General features: G+C 42.7%; 1 pseudogene; it reads right to left on the bottom strand.

Annotated features, from left to right (window-relative positions):
- Positions 1-6,775: 6,775 nt before the first annotated feature.
- Positions 6,776-15,113, bottom strand: LOC112853789 (alpha/beta hydrolase domain-containing protein 17B pseudogene; annotated as a pseudogene).
- Between the last annotated feature and the right edge of the window lies 1 nt (position 15,114).

Raw genomic sequence — 15,114 nt, 5'->3', positions numbered from 1 at the left:
GAGAACCAGGAGGCACCCACGTCTGTCACCCAGGTTCCCCCTACATTGCTCTTATCCCAGTTGTGTAAGAGGAGTCCCACCCCCTCCTGAGGATCAGGGTGGATTACTTCTGCCTGGAGAAGAGCAGACTCCTGCCCTGGGCACAGGGAGTCCAAACATCCCTGGTGGCAGCCATAATGTGTATGAGTTTCAGTCGATCCTTATTCCAGGACCTCCAACCTGCCGTTCCCAGAACTACAGAGAAGAGGAGCATAACCTCCCCCAGCGGGTGATTGGAAGCAATGGTACATGGATCGATACCTGCTTCCACCCCTTGGTTCCTGGACTCACATACTCTTCCTATTGAGACCACAGCGCCATATAGAGATGTCTGATTCCATAAATATGTTGCATCATGGAAAATGGCAGGGTTTTCCCCCTAAAACTGACATCTTGTGCCTTAGAAGGCCATCCAGCATTTTGTGTGGCCGACTAGATCTGGACCATCTGAAATGTGACATGACAGGTAGATCCCATAGTCATGGCATATCCTGTACCTGCTTCACTGTGAGGGATCTCCCAGCCACATACCGTGTTAAGAGCAATTCTGAGCCCATGGATCAGGCCTTTTGATAGCCCCTAGACAGTGTCACTGGCTCTGTGGGGAGGAAAGGAAAGCGCTCACATGGCATAGGTGTCTGTCCCTGTGAGGATGAATGTCTAGCCCTTCCAGGATGGAAGGGGCTCAATGCAGTCAACTTGTCACTTCATGGACAGTTGACCACCTGAAGAGATGGTGTTATAGCAGGGCCCAGTGTTGGTCTCTGTTTCTGACAGGGTGGACATTCAGAGGTAGCAGTAGACCAAATGGGAATCATTGGGAATCATTGCTGCTGGATTCCTATGTGGCTTTATCTCTGCCTTGTGGTCACTCCATTCATGCGCCCATTCCACCGGTCCTGGGCTGACCACTGATAAAGGCTTGCTAAGGTCAACTTGTCTGCTTAGTGTTTCAGTGTCTCTTCAGGGGTGGATGTTTTCTGATGAGTGTTAACATGTGATTCAGGCGTCAGTGCAGAGAAACCATTTCCATTTAGGATGGACTGCTGTGGACCTGGCTAATTTATGACTTAGTGTGTTATACAGAACCCAGCATATATGGTCATTTTTTAAAAGTTTATTTTGAGAGAGAGAGAGAGAGAGAGAGAGAGAGAGAGAGAGAATCCCAAGCAGGCTCCACACTCAGCATCACGAACTGTGAGATCATGCCCTGAGCTGAAATCCAGAATTGGATGCTTAACCGACTGAGCCACCAGGCGCCCTGCATATGATCATTTTCAATCATGTGCCTGCTTGGTGTCCCATGGACAAGTATTCTCTCTTCTCAGGTCCTGAAACACACCACGTGTTACCTCTAAAAGAGAATCTACTACTCTTTGTGGATGGCATGGGCTTTACTACAATACCTGAGGTGCCAGCATGTGATTCTCCTACTAGTGCTTTCCTTTAGCTCCGCACCGCATCCTTTCCCAGCATCGACCCTTCTACCATCAAGAGGTCCAATAGATGGTATCTGAATGTAGCATGGCCTGGATCTTTCTGTTCTGGTCCCACTCAAAGCTAGCATCCCTCTAGGTCATCCAGACGTGGGCCAAACGTAACCCCTAGGGGTGAAATGTGTGTTGCTGGAACCCCACGTGTCCCCTGGGCCATGTCCTTCCTTCTTTGCAGTGAGAGATGCAACTCGCAATAATCGGTGTCTTACCTTGGAGGGAATATCCCTGCATGCCCCTGACGTCTAGATCCATAAACCTTAATCAGGTGGCTATTCCCTGCACCTTTAAAAAAATTCATTTACTTAATTTTTAATGTTTAGAAAATGATGGTAGTTAGCATCAATGACCAAATTTACCATAATTTTAAAGCATAAAATGTAAAATTTACCATCTTAACCATTTTTAGGTGTACTGTTCAGCGTATTAAGTACATTTTTACTCCAAGGCAACTGTTAACACCATCTATCTTCAACTCTTTTCATATAGTCAAGACTGAAACTCTTTATCCATTTAACAAAAATCTGTCATTATCGCCTTCTCACATCCCCTGCAAACTATCATTCTATTTCCTGTCTGTATGGATTGGCCTATTCTAGGCCCCATATGTAAGTGGAATCATACAGTACCCGTGTTTTGGTGGCTGGTGTATTTCAGTTAGCACAATCCTCTCAAGGTTCATTTGTGTTGTAGCGTGTGTCAGGTTGTTCCTTCTTTTTAGGGTCGTATTGCATTCCATTGTAGGTATATACCGTATTTTGCTTATCCCTTCATCCCGTGCTTAATTCTTTTGGCTAATGTAAATAATACTGCTTCTAAGTATGGGCTTATAAATATCTGTTGATATCTCGTCTTTCAATTTTTTGGGGGTATATACCCACAAATGGAATGGCTGGATCATATGATAATTCTATGTTTAATTTTTTGAGGAAGCTTCATACCGTTTTCCATAGTGGCTGCTCATTTTACATTCCCAACAGTGTACAAGGGTTCTAATCACTTTTCCTGTTCACTGGCACTTGTTATTTTGCTATTTTTAAAATAGTAGCGATTCTCGTGCGTGTGAAGTGGTATCCATGGACCCTCATTTGTCCCCCTGTACGAGGGCTGGAAGAAACCACTTCTTCCCCTAAGAACTGGTATCTCACTGTGGTGTTGATTTGCATTTCCCTAATGATTATTGATGTTGCATATCTTCTCAGATGCATTGGCCATTGTATATCGTCTTTGGAGAAATGTCTGTTCAAGTCCTTGGACCGCTTTTTAATCAGGTTGTCTTTTTTCATCTCAGGAGTTGTCTAATGTGTTCTGAATATTAATCCCTTATCAGATTTGTGATTTGGAAATATTTTCTCCCATGTTTGGATTGCATTCTTACTCTGTTGATACTGTCCTTTGATGCACAAAAGTTTTAAATTTTCATGAGGACCAATTTGTCTATTTTTTCTTTTGTTGCCTGTGCATTTCATGTCACATTCAAGAAATCTTTGTCAAATCTAATGTTGTGAAGCTTTGACCCATGCTTTTCTTCTAAGATTTTTAATTTTGGCCTTTATGATGAGGTCTTTAATCCATTTTGAGATTATTTTGAATGTGGTATTAGGTATGGGTCACCTTTTTTCTTTTGGATGTGGGTATCCAGTTTTCCCAATCATTTGTTGAAATGATTGTCCTTTTCCAACGAATGGTCTTGGCACCCTAGTCAATAACCACTTGACCATATATCCAAGTTATTTTCTGGACTCTGTTATTCCATAAGTATGTATATCTATTTTTATGCCAGTACCACACTCTTTTGATTACTGTCACTTTAAAGTAAGTTTCAAAATGACAAAATTCAAAACTAGGCCTTCAAATTTGTCCTTTTCCATGATTGTTTTGGCTTTTGGTGTCCCTTGACCCCAAATAAAATTCCATATGATTTTTCTATTTCTGCAAAATATATCATGAGATTCTGAGAGGGATTGCATTGAATCTTTTGATTGTTGTGGGTAGTATTAGCAGCTTAATAATATTAAGTCTTTCAATCCAGAAAAGTCTTTCCATTTCTTAATGTCCTCACTGATTTCTTTCAGCAGGTTTCTTAGTTTTCCCTGTACCAGTTTTTGCCTCCTTGGTGAGGTCAGTTTTCCACATATTTTATTTTTATTCATGCTATTGTAAATAGAATTGTTTTCTTAATGTCCTTTTGAACTGTTCATTGTGAGTGTATAAAAATACAAATGATTTTTTCATGTGATTTTGTATCATGCAACTTTCCTGAATCCATTTATGAATTAAAAAATTTTTTTTGCAGAATTAAAAAAAATTTCTACATAGAAGGTTGTATAATGAAACAGGGATAGATTTACCCCTTCCTTTCCAATCTGGATGCCTTTTATATCTTTTTCTTGCCTAATTGTTCTGGCTGTAACTTCCAATACCATATTGACTAGAAACGGTGAAAGCAGGCATCCTTGCCTTGTTCCTGATCTTAAGGGAAAATCTCTTAGGCTTTCAACACTGATATTAACTGGGGCATTTATAATTGGATTTTATTATGTTGGGGTAATTTCCTTTTATTCCTTGTTGTATAAGTCCTTTTATAATGAAAGGGTGTTGAATTTTTTCTTTTTCTGCATTAATTGAGATTATCATGTGTTTTTTTTTCTTTAACCTTAATTTTGTTAATGTGATGTATTACTTGATTTCCTATGTTGACACTTCCTTGAATTCCAGGAATAAAACTCACTTGGTCATGATGTATAATCCTTTTAATATGCTCTTAAATTCAATTTGCTAGTATTTTGTTGAGTTTTGCACCAATATTCATGGAGGATATTGATCTGTAGCTTTCTTCTCTTGTAGTGTGTTTGTCTGGCTTTGGTATCAGGACCATGCTAACTTTATAGAATGACTTCAGAAGAGTTTCCCTTTTCTTCAAATTTTTGGGAAGAGTTTGAAAAGGATTGGTATTAGTTCTGTAAGTGTTTGGTAAAACTCACCAGTAAAGCCATGAGGTCCAAGGCTTTTCTTTGTCAGGTGTTTGATTACTAATTTAATATCCTTTCTGGTTATATGTCTATTCAGATATTCTATTTTCTTATAATTGTGTCTTGGTAGGTTTTAGTTTCAGGGAATCTATCCATTTCATCTAGGTTTTCCAGTTTGTTGGCAAGCAATTGTTTACAGTGCTCTCTTATATTCCTTTTTATTTCTGTAGAATAGGTAATAATATCTACACGTTCCTTTCTGATTTTATTATTATTTTATTATTTTATTTTTTATTTATTTTTGAGAGACAGAGAGAGAGAGAGAGAGAGAGAGAGAGAGAGAGAAAGGCAGAGTGTGAGCGGGGAAGGGGCAGAGAGAGAGAGAGAGGGAGGCACAGAATCCAAAGCAGGCTCCAGGCTCTGAGCACAGAGTCTGGTTAGGGCCTGAACTCAGGAACTGTGAGATCATGACCTGAGCCGAAGTTGGATGCTTAACCGATTGAGCCACCCAGGCGCCCCTCCTTTCTGATTTTAGTAGTGTGTTTTCTCTCTTTATGTCTTTAGTCAGTCTAGGTAAAGCTTTGTCAATGTTATTGATCTTTGCAAAGAATCAGTTTTTGGCTTCATTGATTTTCTTCATTGCTTTTCTATTCCCTGTTTTATTTATCTCTGATATAATATTGATTCTCAACTTTCTTCTTGCTGTGAGTTTATTTGTTGTTTGTTTACTAGTTCTTAAGTTGTAGAGTTTGGTTGTTGATTTGAGATCTTTTTTGATATAAGCATTTGCAGCTATAAATTTCCCCATTAGCATTGTGTTCCCTGTATTCTATAAGTTTGGATATATTGAGTTTTGTTTTCTGGTATCTCTAAATATTTTCTGATGATTTTTTTTGGCGGTATACTTGTTTTACTGTTAAATTGACACATCTGAACCAAAATATTCACAATACTTGATACACTTTAAAGAGAATCATGTACTATAGTCTTAGATGTAACCACAGAACAAGCAGAACAAAAGGCTTTAAAATATATCCATAGTGTGTATTATTTCAATATTCATTCATTTACAAGTTAGACTTTTTCTTTTTGTAATTCTTTAAATTTATTTATTTATTTATTTATTTATTTATTTATTTATTTATAGCGTGTGTGGGTGAGTGGGGAGATGGGCAGAGGGAGAGAGAGAATCTTAAGCAAGCTCCATGCTCAGCATGGAGCCCAAAGCAGGGCTTGATCTCATGACCTGAGCTGAAATCAGAAGTCAGATGCTTAACCAATGGAGCCGCCCAGGTGCCCCCTCTTTTCCTTTTTCTTTCATTGTTTTATTTGTTTATTTATTTATTTACAAAAATTTAAAAATGTTTATTTATTTTTGAGAGACAGAGAGAGACATGGCATGAGTGGGGGAGGGGCAGAGAGAGAGGGAGACAGAATCAAAGCAGGCTCCAGGCTCGGAGTTGTCAGCACAGAGCCCGACATGGGGCTCGAACCCACAAGCTGGGAGATCATGAGCTGAGCCAAAGTCAGATGCTTAACCAACTGAGCCACCCAGGCGCCCCACTGTGAATTATTTTTAAACATCAAAATGAGTACTGTATGAAATTTTAATTCTATAAAATCAAATGCTGTAAAATTATTGCCGACTGCTTTTGCATATCAGAAACAAATTTATAGATATTTTTAAACATCTCAGGGCACATGGGTGGCTCAGTCGGTTAAGCATCTGACGCTTGGTTTCAGCTCGGGTCACGATCTCATGGTTCGTGAATTCGAGCCCCACATCAGGCTCTGTGCTGACAGTACAGAGCATGCCTGGGATTCTGTATCTCCCTCTCTCTCTGCCCCTCCCCTGCTCTCTCTCTCTCTCTCTCTCAAATAAACTTAAAAAAATATTTTGAAAACAGCTCAATGTACTAAGTCTTATCCAGGTATACAACATAATATTTGTTCAATAAAAAGCTGTATATCTAAAACAATTCAAGAACTCACAATAGAATAAACTGTTAAAAATGTGCAAGTTCACTAGAGATGACCTACACTCTGTTGTATACGGATAGAGGTTTAAATGCTTATCTTATTGTAAAATACATTGAGTTTTTTGTATTCCCTGGTTATCATACATTGTCTCCTTTAAGAGGAGGTATGGTACTGTTATCTCCAGTTTCTAGTTCTGGTAATGAAAACCTCCATGAAGTCTGTTAACAATTCCTTACCGGTACATTTATGAAGGCAGCTCACATGATTTGCAAACAAAACCTTCAGGCCTCGTGTTATTTACCAAAGAATTCAGTGCAGCAAGAAGAGAAAGCCCAGTATGCAAATTTACAGACTAATCTACAAATTAACCAGTTTCTGTGATCCAAACTGTGTCAAACTTTCAAGGTATTGTCCATAAAGTTCCATATCATTGTGACCTGCCCCTTCTACCCACAGAGGCTGCATTGGTCTTTGACAAGACTCAAACAATGTGAGGCCATGTGAAAAGTCAAGATGACTTCATCTTCAGTCCTGTGAATTATTAATACTGGAGAGGTTATCTTAGAGACTTCATCAATGTTTGGGAATGCATCCAAACAGTAGGTCTTCATGGTATCAGGAAAAGCGACTGGCATTGCCGAGGTCAAAGGGGAATGAAGAATTATGCAAGTACTCTTACACCAAGCCGCAAGATCCACAGATGGTACTGTCCCTCTCTAATTTGGCCATTATAGAATCACATTTTCAGGGCGTTATCCATATCTTGTCCTAAGAGCAAGCCAAGCAGCTTCTATACCTGCATAGAGGTTCTTGTCTGATGGTTTCCCAGAACTTGGGCCATACCCAGAATAATCCTATGAGAGCATATGACAATTACTCTGTGATCCCAGTCCTATGTAGAGTTGCTCATCTGACCAAGATCAACAGCACTTCCATGTGAGAAGAATAAAGTGTACTTGATATTGGGTGAACAACGTGCAAACATGCAGACAATTCTGTTGTCTTTACTGGTTCTAGTCATGAAACACTAATAGCATCTTTTTGTTTAGAAGAGTGCTGCCAGTGTGCTGGTTGTGATTGGTGTAAAGTCCAGAGGCTTCCACGTTCATCATACATCAGCATATAAGTTGAATAAGGTGGCAAAAATGCTAATTTTGAAGCCATTTTCCCAGGAAAGGCGGACAGCAGAAGAGGCCACATAGTTCACTAAAGGAGAGGTTATTCTTCTATACCTGAGGTGTGGGGAGGAAAGGGCCAGGAGGGAGTCCCTGCCCATGCACTGTTCTCCACAAGATGCGACCCACGCTGCAGCCACTGCCGCCACCTCCCCTTCTGGCACAGCAGACACCTCTCCAGATGCAGCCAGGTCTTCTTCACCCTTACTTTCCTTTCTATGCTCCTCCTCAGCCTCCTCCGCGGGGCCGGCTCTCCTGATGGGAGGAAGGTGGACATGGAACCGAGGGCGGGGGGGGGGGGGGGGGGGGGCGGTGAGCAGAACTGTCGCTAAGGAAGGAGTTGGTCACTGACTTAAATGTTTTTTTTTTTAAATAGTTCACTTGGGGGGCGCCTGGGTGGCGCAGTCGGTTAAGCGTCCGACTTCAGCCAGGTCACGATCTCGCGGTCCGTGAGTTCGAGCCCCGCGTCGGGCTCTGGGCTGATGGCTCAGAGCCTGGAGCCTGTTTCTGATTCTGTGTCTCCCTCTCTCTCTGCCCCTCCCCCGTTCATGCTCTGTCTCTCTCTGTCCCAAAAATAAATAAACATTGAAAAAAAAAATTAAAAAAAAAAATAAATAAATAGTTCACTTGGGATTTCTTTGGGCCCATTGGTTAAGAGTGTGTTTAATTTCCCCCAATTTGTATATTTTCCGGTATTCCTTTTGTTTTTGATTTCTAACTGCATCCCATTGTGGTTGGAAAAGATATTTTGTGCCATATCTCCTTTCAATACTGTTGAGTCTTAATTTGTAGTCTAACATATAGTGTATCCTGGACAATGTCCCGTGTGCGCTGGAGAAGAACGTGTATTCTGTTATTCGTGGGTAAAGTGCTGTGTATGTGTGTGTCAGATCTAGCTGGTTTCTTGTGTTGCTCCAGACCTGTGTTTCCTCACTTTTCTTCTGCGGGGTGCTCTGTCCAGCTTTGAGAATGGGACAGTGAATTCTCCAGCTACTATTGTGGGTCCCTACTTCTCCTTTTCCTTCTATTAAACTTTGATTCATAGATTTTGTTGATCGGGCATTAATGCTAAAAGTTTATCATTGTCAGATATTCTTGCTCTATTGAAACTTTGTTGTTTTGTCTCTTCTAAATTTCTTTTATTTAAAACCTATTTGGTCTGATATCAGTAGAAAATACTCCAGTTCTCTCTTGGTTACTATGTGCAGGGGATACCTTTTCCTTCTTTTCACTGTCAAACTATTTGTGTTTTTTGATAAAGTGAGTCTCTTTTAGACAACATAGAGTTAGATCATCTTTCTGTCACCATTCTGCTAGCCTCTAGTTTTGACTGGAGTATTTAATTCATTTACATTCAAAGTAATTGCTGATAAGGAGGGACTTGTCTCTGTTAATTGGCTATTTTCTACATGCCTTATAAATACATTGTTCCTCATTTCTGGATTTGTTGTTTTAGTTTTAGTTTAGTTTTTTTTAGTGAAATGGTTTAATTCTCTCTCATTTCCTTTTGCATATATTACTCTATAGACATTTTTATGTTTACCATGGGGATCACATCACACATCCTAAAAGTATAGCCCTCTAATGTGTATTTCTACAAGCTTATCTTCAATAACAGACCAAAAGTCTCATTTTATGTAGCCCATCTGATCCCCTTGCAGTAATTGATGTCAGAAAATTACATCTTTATACATCATCCCAAAACATAGACTAATAATTGTTTTCGTGTTATTTGTTAAATCAAGTCAAAAACAAAAAGTGGAGTTACAATTCAAAGTTACAGGGGCGCCTGGGTGGCGCAGTCGGTTAAGCGTCCGACTTCAGCCAGGTCACGATCTCGCGGTCCGTGAGTTCGAGCCCCGCGTCAGGCTCTGGGCTGATGGCTCAGAGCCTGGAGCCTGTTTCCGATTCTGTGTCTCCCTCTCTCTCTGCCCCTCCCCCGTTCATGCTCTGTCTCTCTCTGTCCCAGAAATAAATAAATGTTGAAAAAAAAAATTAAAAAAAAAAACAAAAAAAAAAAACAAAGTTACAATAATAGCGGCTTTAAAAAAAATATCAGTCTTTTAAATCATGTAGAAAACAAAAACTGGACTTATAAAAAGTCACACTAAAACTATGTTTATAATTGCCCATTTATTTACCTTCACTGAGATCTGTATTTCTTCACACAGCTTCAGTGACTGTCCAGTGTCCTTTCATCCCGAAGGATTCCCTTTAGCAAACCTTGCAGGGCAACTATGGGGAAATGAACTCTCTACCTTTGTTTACCAGAGAATGTCTTCGTTTCTCCCTCACTTTGAAGACCCATTTTGCAGATATAGGATTCTTGATTGAATATTTTTCTTTCAGCACACAGCATATCAGCCCATTGCCTTCTGGTCTCTAGGGTTTCTGACGACAATCTGTCAACTTTTTAAGGAACCATTGTACTTGATGAGTCACTTTTCTCTTAGTGCTTTCAAGACTCTTTGCCTTTGGTTTTCGTTTCATTATAACGTGTCTTGGTGTGGATGTCTTTGCGTTCATCCTAAATGGAATTTACTATTCTTCTTGGATGTTTATATTCATGTCTTTCATCAATTTGGATCAAGTTTTCAACCATTATTTCTTCAAATAATCTCTCTTACTTTATTCTCTATCTTCTGTCTGGGACTCCCAAAATGCATATGTTGGTCCCTTTTCTGGTGTCTCCGTGCTCCCTTAGACTGTTCACTTCTCTTCAATGTTTTTCATTTGGCTCCTCAGACTAGATAATTTCAACTGTTCTCTCATCAAGCTCAGTGATTCTTTGTTCTGCTTACTGTAGTCTGCTCTTGAATACCTCTAGCAAATTTTTCATTACAGTTGTTGTACATATCAGCACCAGACTTTCCTTTCAGTTTCTCTTCATGTTGTGTATCTCTTTGTCGATATTTTACTTTATTCATAGCTCAATGTTTTAACTTTTTGGGTCTTCCTTTAATTCTTTGAACATCTTACAGACTGTTGATTTAAAGTACTTGTCTAGGAGTGGCTGGGTGGCCCATTTGGTTAAGCATCTGACTTCAGCTCGGATCAGGATCTCATGGTTCATGGGTTCAAGCCTTGCATCGAGCTCCATGCTGTCAGCTCAGAGACTGGAGTTTGCTTCAGATTCTGTATCTCTCTCTCTCTCTCTCTCTCTGCCTCTCCCGTGCTCACACTCTGTTTCTCTCTCCCCCCTCTCAAAAATAAATAAACATTAAAGAAATTTTAAAAATTAAATAAAATACTTGTCTAGTAAGTCCACATTCTGATCTTTCATGGGGATATTTTCTGGGTTTTTTGTTTGTGGGTTTGTTTGAATGAATCTTATTTTCCTGTTTCTTTGTATAATTTTTGTTTTGTTGTTGAAAACTGGTCACCTCAATCTTATAATGTGGTAACTCTGAAAATCAGATTCTTCCCATCAGCAGGTTTATTTTTATTTTTATTTTTGATTGTTGTAGTCTGTGTGCCAGAAATCAGCCTGAGGTGTAAATTTCAGCTCTTCTCATGTCATTTTTCAGCCTACACTTTTCCCTGAGCATGTGTGTGGTAATTTTCTACATCCCTGCCCACCTCCTCCACCAGTGATGTTCAGAGAGGCTCTGAGAGCACAGTGGCAATGCCCCTGGGTGGCCAAGGGCTGACAACAAAAGCCCTTATACCTGCTTAGCCAGGACATCCCCCAGGGACTCCCTGGGCTACTGCACCAGGACAGGGCTCTACATAGGGTTTGGCTTGTAAATTGTTTCCCCAAATATACTCTGACTTTGATGCTTCCTCCCCACTGAGTAACCAGGGACTTTGGCCTTACAGAAGAAAAGGTCTCTAGGCCATTAAAGTTGGTTCTCAGATCTGTAGCCAGACCCACAAACATGCTGGATGTTCCAATGCATAATCTGGCACTTTCCATGGAGAGGACATTGGACTAGGAGTCCCTGTCACTTGTTCCTGCTGCAGCATTTGATGCTGGAGGCTGGGATACTGGTTCTTTCTTTCAGTCATGTAAATGCCATAATCTTCACTCCTGACCACTTCAGGTCCCTCTGTCTGCTATCCATAACACTTGAGTCAGGAGCTCTGGTACCCAAGTTCAAATCTCATTTATACCCCGATGGCTAACCAAGGGATTTGAGAGTGGCTAGCCAGGAGCTCCCAAGGGCCTCAATCTCTGTAGCTGAGCCAATGACCTACAACAGGAAAAGCCCTTTCCTGAGTCCCAGACATCTCAAAGGCATCTGGTGGTTAAGCACTGCTTGTCTACAGTGCCCAATGTGTTTGAAATGTGAGTGCAGGAGGCACTGTGCATAGTCCTAGTTGCTTGCTCAGGCAACCAAGGCCAGCAGGCAGGCACTAAACTTACGTAGGAACATGTGCAGATGCATCCACACGTGTACAGGACCCACCACACCAAACACCCATAAACTTTCCTCTTTCCAGCCTTCAAGTAAACATTAAGGAATTCTGGTCACAGCATTCATTCCCTCTTTCCTTTCCTTTCCTTCCTTCCTTCCTTCCTTCCTTCCTTCCTTCCTTCCTTCCTATTTCCAAGTATATTAAGTGAATATCTCTGTGCCAATCTGTGTGTTAGGCTTGGTAATTATTTAATGAAACAGACAGAACATATATTCTCCTAATGCTTACAATCTGATAGAAAAGAGACAATAAATAAAACATAATAATAGTAGTACCTTATATGGTACAGCTTGATTCGGGGCTGGACCCACGAACCATGAGATCATGACCTGAACTGAGGTCGGATGCTTAACCCACGGAGCCACCCAGTACCCTCACTTGTTTTCCTCTCTCATCCCTTTTCTCAGCCCTTGCTGTCTCTACCCATGATCCTTCAGCATCCCTCTGCTTCCACCACTCACCAGACAGCAGCAGGAAAGGGCCCCATGATCAAGGACAACACCCTGGAGCAGAAATTCAATGTCTTCCTTCCTCTCAAGCCTCGACCCATCCCCCAGCAGAGTACAGGCCCTCCCTGAAAGACATGTCCCTGTTGCGTGTTGGTCCCGGCTGAGCAGTGGCACAAACACAGCTCCTTCTCTCCCTAGCTGTCCGGCTCCCCACCTGCATAAACACCCACGCACAGGTGTCTGCTTGCTGGCTCCTCTGCCACAGGCACTGACTCCACCTGCAGCTCAGCTTCCCCCCTCCTATGGCACTGAACCAGCAACTCCTAACTGGAAGGCACATCAGAAAGCCCAGGTGACCAGCAGGTCCCATCTAGAAGAAGTGGGCTGCGGTGGGGTCTGCACTTGACCTGACTCAGAAGCACTCCACCTTCATAGAAGCCTGACCTTGCCCTCCAGCCTCACCCCTGGCCCAGGCTTGCAGACTGCACTTGGCCTTCCCTCCTCCTTCCTGGCCCACATGCACCTGGAATCACAGCTTCTTCCCAGTGCTGCTTGGTCCAGGCTGCCAGGGCCTTCCTGCCCCGATCCTAGCAGGGACTGGACAAGGCAATGCAGGTAATGCTGTAGCAACGTTCTTCTAAATGAGGTCTAGGTGGTAATTGAGACTTCCTAGGTGAGGCTGTCTGTCTACCCTCTGCATCCTGAGACTGCCACCACACCACCTCCCCCCACCGCCCACATGGAACCCTCCCAGACAGGGGCCCCCTTGGAATTTCTGTTCCACTTTACATGCCTGGGAAGCTCACTGTTCAAGGAAATTCTTCCTATCAAAGTTAATTAGTGGAAATCACTTGTTTTGACACCAACATTTAAAGTAGGCATTTGAGAAATTAGTGCATGACTTTCATGCTCTTTCTCCAGCAAGTGCACCAATGACGTATGAGGCAACCATTTTGATCCCAAGGAACTAGAACTGATGTTCCCTTGGGGAGGACCACCCCAAGAGACAGCAGGAACAACCACAGACCTGCATGGCCCTTACTCTGGTTGTGACATGGTCACAGTCCCTCAATGTGGGGCAGGATGACTAACCATCCCAGGTTGCCCCAGACTGGACAATGTATAAACACATTAGGACCAATGTATAAACACATTAGGTTCACAAGTGAGAAGGCAGTCACCCTCCATGATGGTCACAAATAAATGGTAGAATCAACAGAAAGTCCCCAGGCCCTGCACTCTCCACCTTTTCTTGTTTCATGTGTCACCTTGTTCTTTGACCAAACACAAAACGTGTTTTCCTATTTCCCTCCCCTCAAGCAGCTTGATTATGGGGAAATCACATTGACCATCCCTTCCTTCAAATCTACAGGGCAGAGACCACCACAAGGAAGCGCTGGCTCAAAGAGGGCAAGGTGAGGCCATAGGGCACAGTCCACATGCTCTGCTCTAAATGGTCTTTTGGGCTGTGCCCTGAGAGGCTGGACAGGGAAAATCCTGGAGGCAGGATCAAAACAGAGGGCACAGCTGCCCCGAGAATGACTTGCCCCCCTCTCCCCAAATGGTCAAGGGGGCCTGCATCTCCTTTTGCAAATGTTCTGCAGAGAAACTCCAACAAGAATGGGGGCAGGTGGAGGGAACCAGAAAAGAGTACAGGTGGGAGTGACCCAGAGGAACAATTCAGGACACAGGTCTTGGAGGAACAGTTTTAGGGGCTGCATAGTGGACAGAGGTGACCATCTGTGCTTAGGACTCATCTATCTGCTATAAGTGGATCCTCCCAGTGGAACATCATAGGCAGGGCTCTGGCACCACATACTGACCCCTAGGTGTGGTCTTGTGGGTCCTTTTCTTGGATTCCTCATGATGGCTGGAGAGATTGGGGAAAGAGTGCACATAGGAAGGAAATAGGGTCATCAACTCTTGTCTGGATTCCTCCCCAGTGTTGAATCCCTCCCTGCTAGCTCTCTGACCCTTTCTTGCTTGTGCCCCTCTGATCCCATGATCTCCTGGGCCCTCTGCAGTCAGGACATAATTGCCACGCATCACCCCAGGGTGAGCCCTGCTGAGTCTGAGAGTAGAGAGAGGTAGGGTCAAGTGCTGAGCAGGGAGTGAAGCCCTCTCTGCCCAATCCTCAGCCAGAGCCAGGAGCGGCCATGTTCCACACTCAAGGCCCCGGTGACCCTGGCTGTGAGCAGGGCTAAGGGTGTGGATGCAGATGTGGCTCACAGGCCACCTCAGCACTCACACTTCCCACTCCTGTTACAGGAGCTTGTCGTCCCCTCCGATCTGTGCGGATACAGATGAGGGATCCCATACCCCAGGAAAGCCCCTCCCATCCCACCATCTGCCCAGATTCTCACCTGGGCTTCCCTCAGCTGCTGGTGGTTTCTTCTTATATGAAAGGACACACACAATAATGGCAATAACAAAAGCAACAGAAGCAACCATAGCACCCCAATGGTTGGTCATCCATTCTGGTGCACCAGGGCATTTCTTGGAAAAAGGCCTTATATTAACCTGGGATCCCTACTTTCCTCTCCCCACCCTGGCTCCTGACCTGATCAGGGCCAGAGCCTCCTCCATG

Source organism: Puma concolor, chromosome B2 (assembly GCF_028749965.1).
Source record: "Puma concolor isolate L17-30 chromosome B2, mPumCon1.1.hap2, whole genome shotgun sequence".
Classification (NCBI taxonomy): Eukaryota; Metazoa; Chordata; class Mammalia; order Carnivora; family Felidae; genus Puma; species Puma concolor.
Note: the sequence above shows the minus strand (reverse complement) of the source record. Positions and strands in the feature narration are given on the sequence as shown.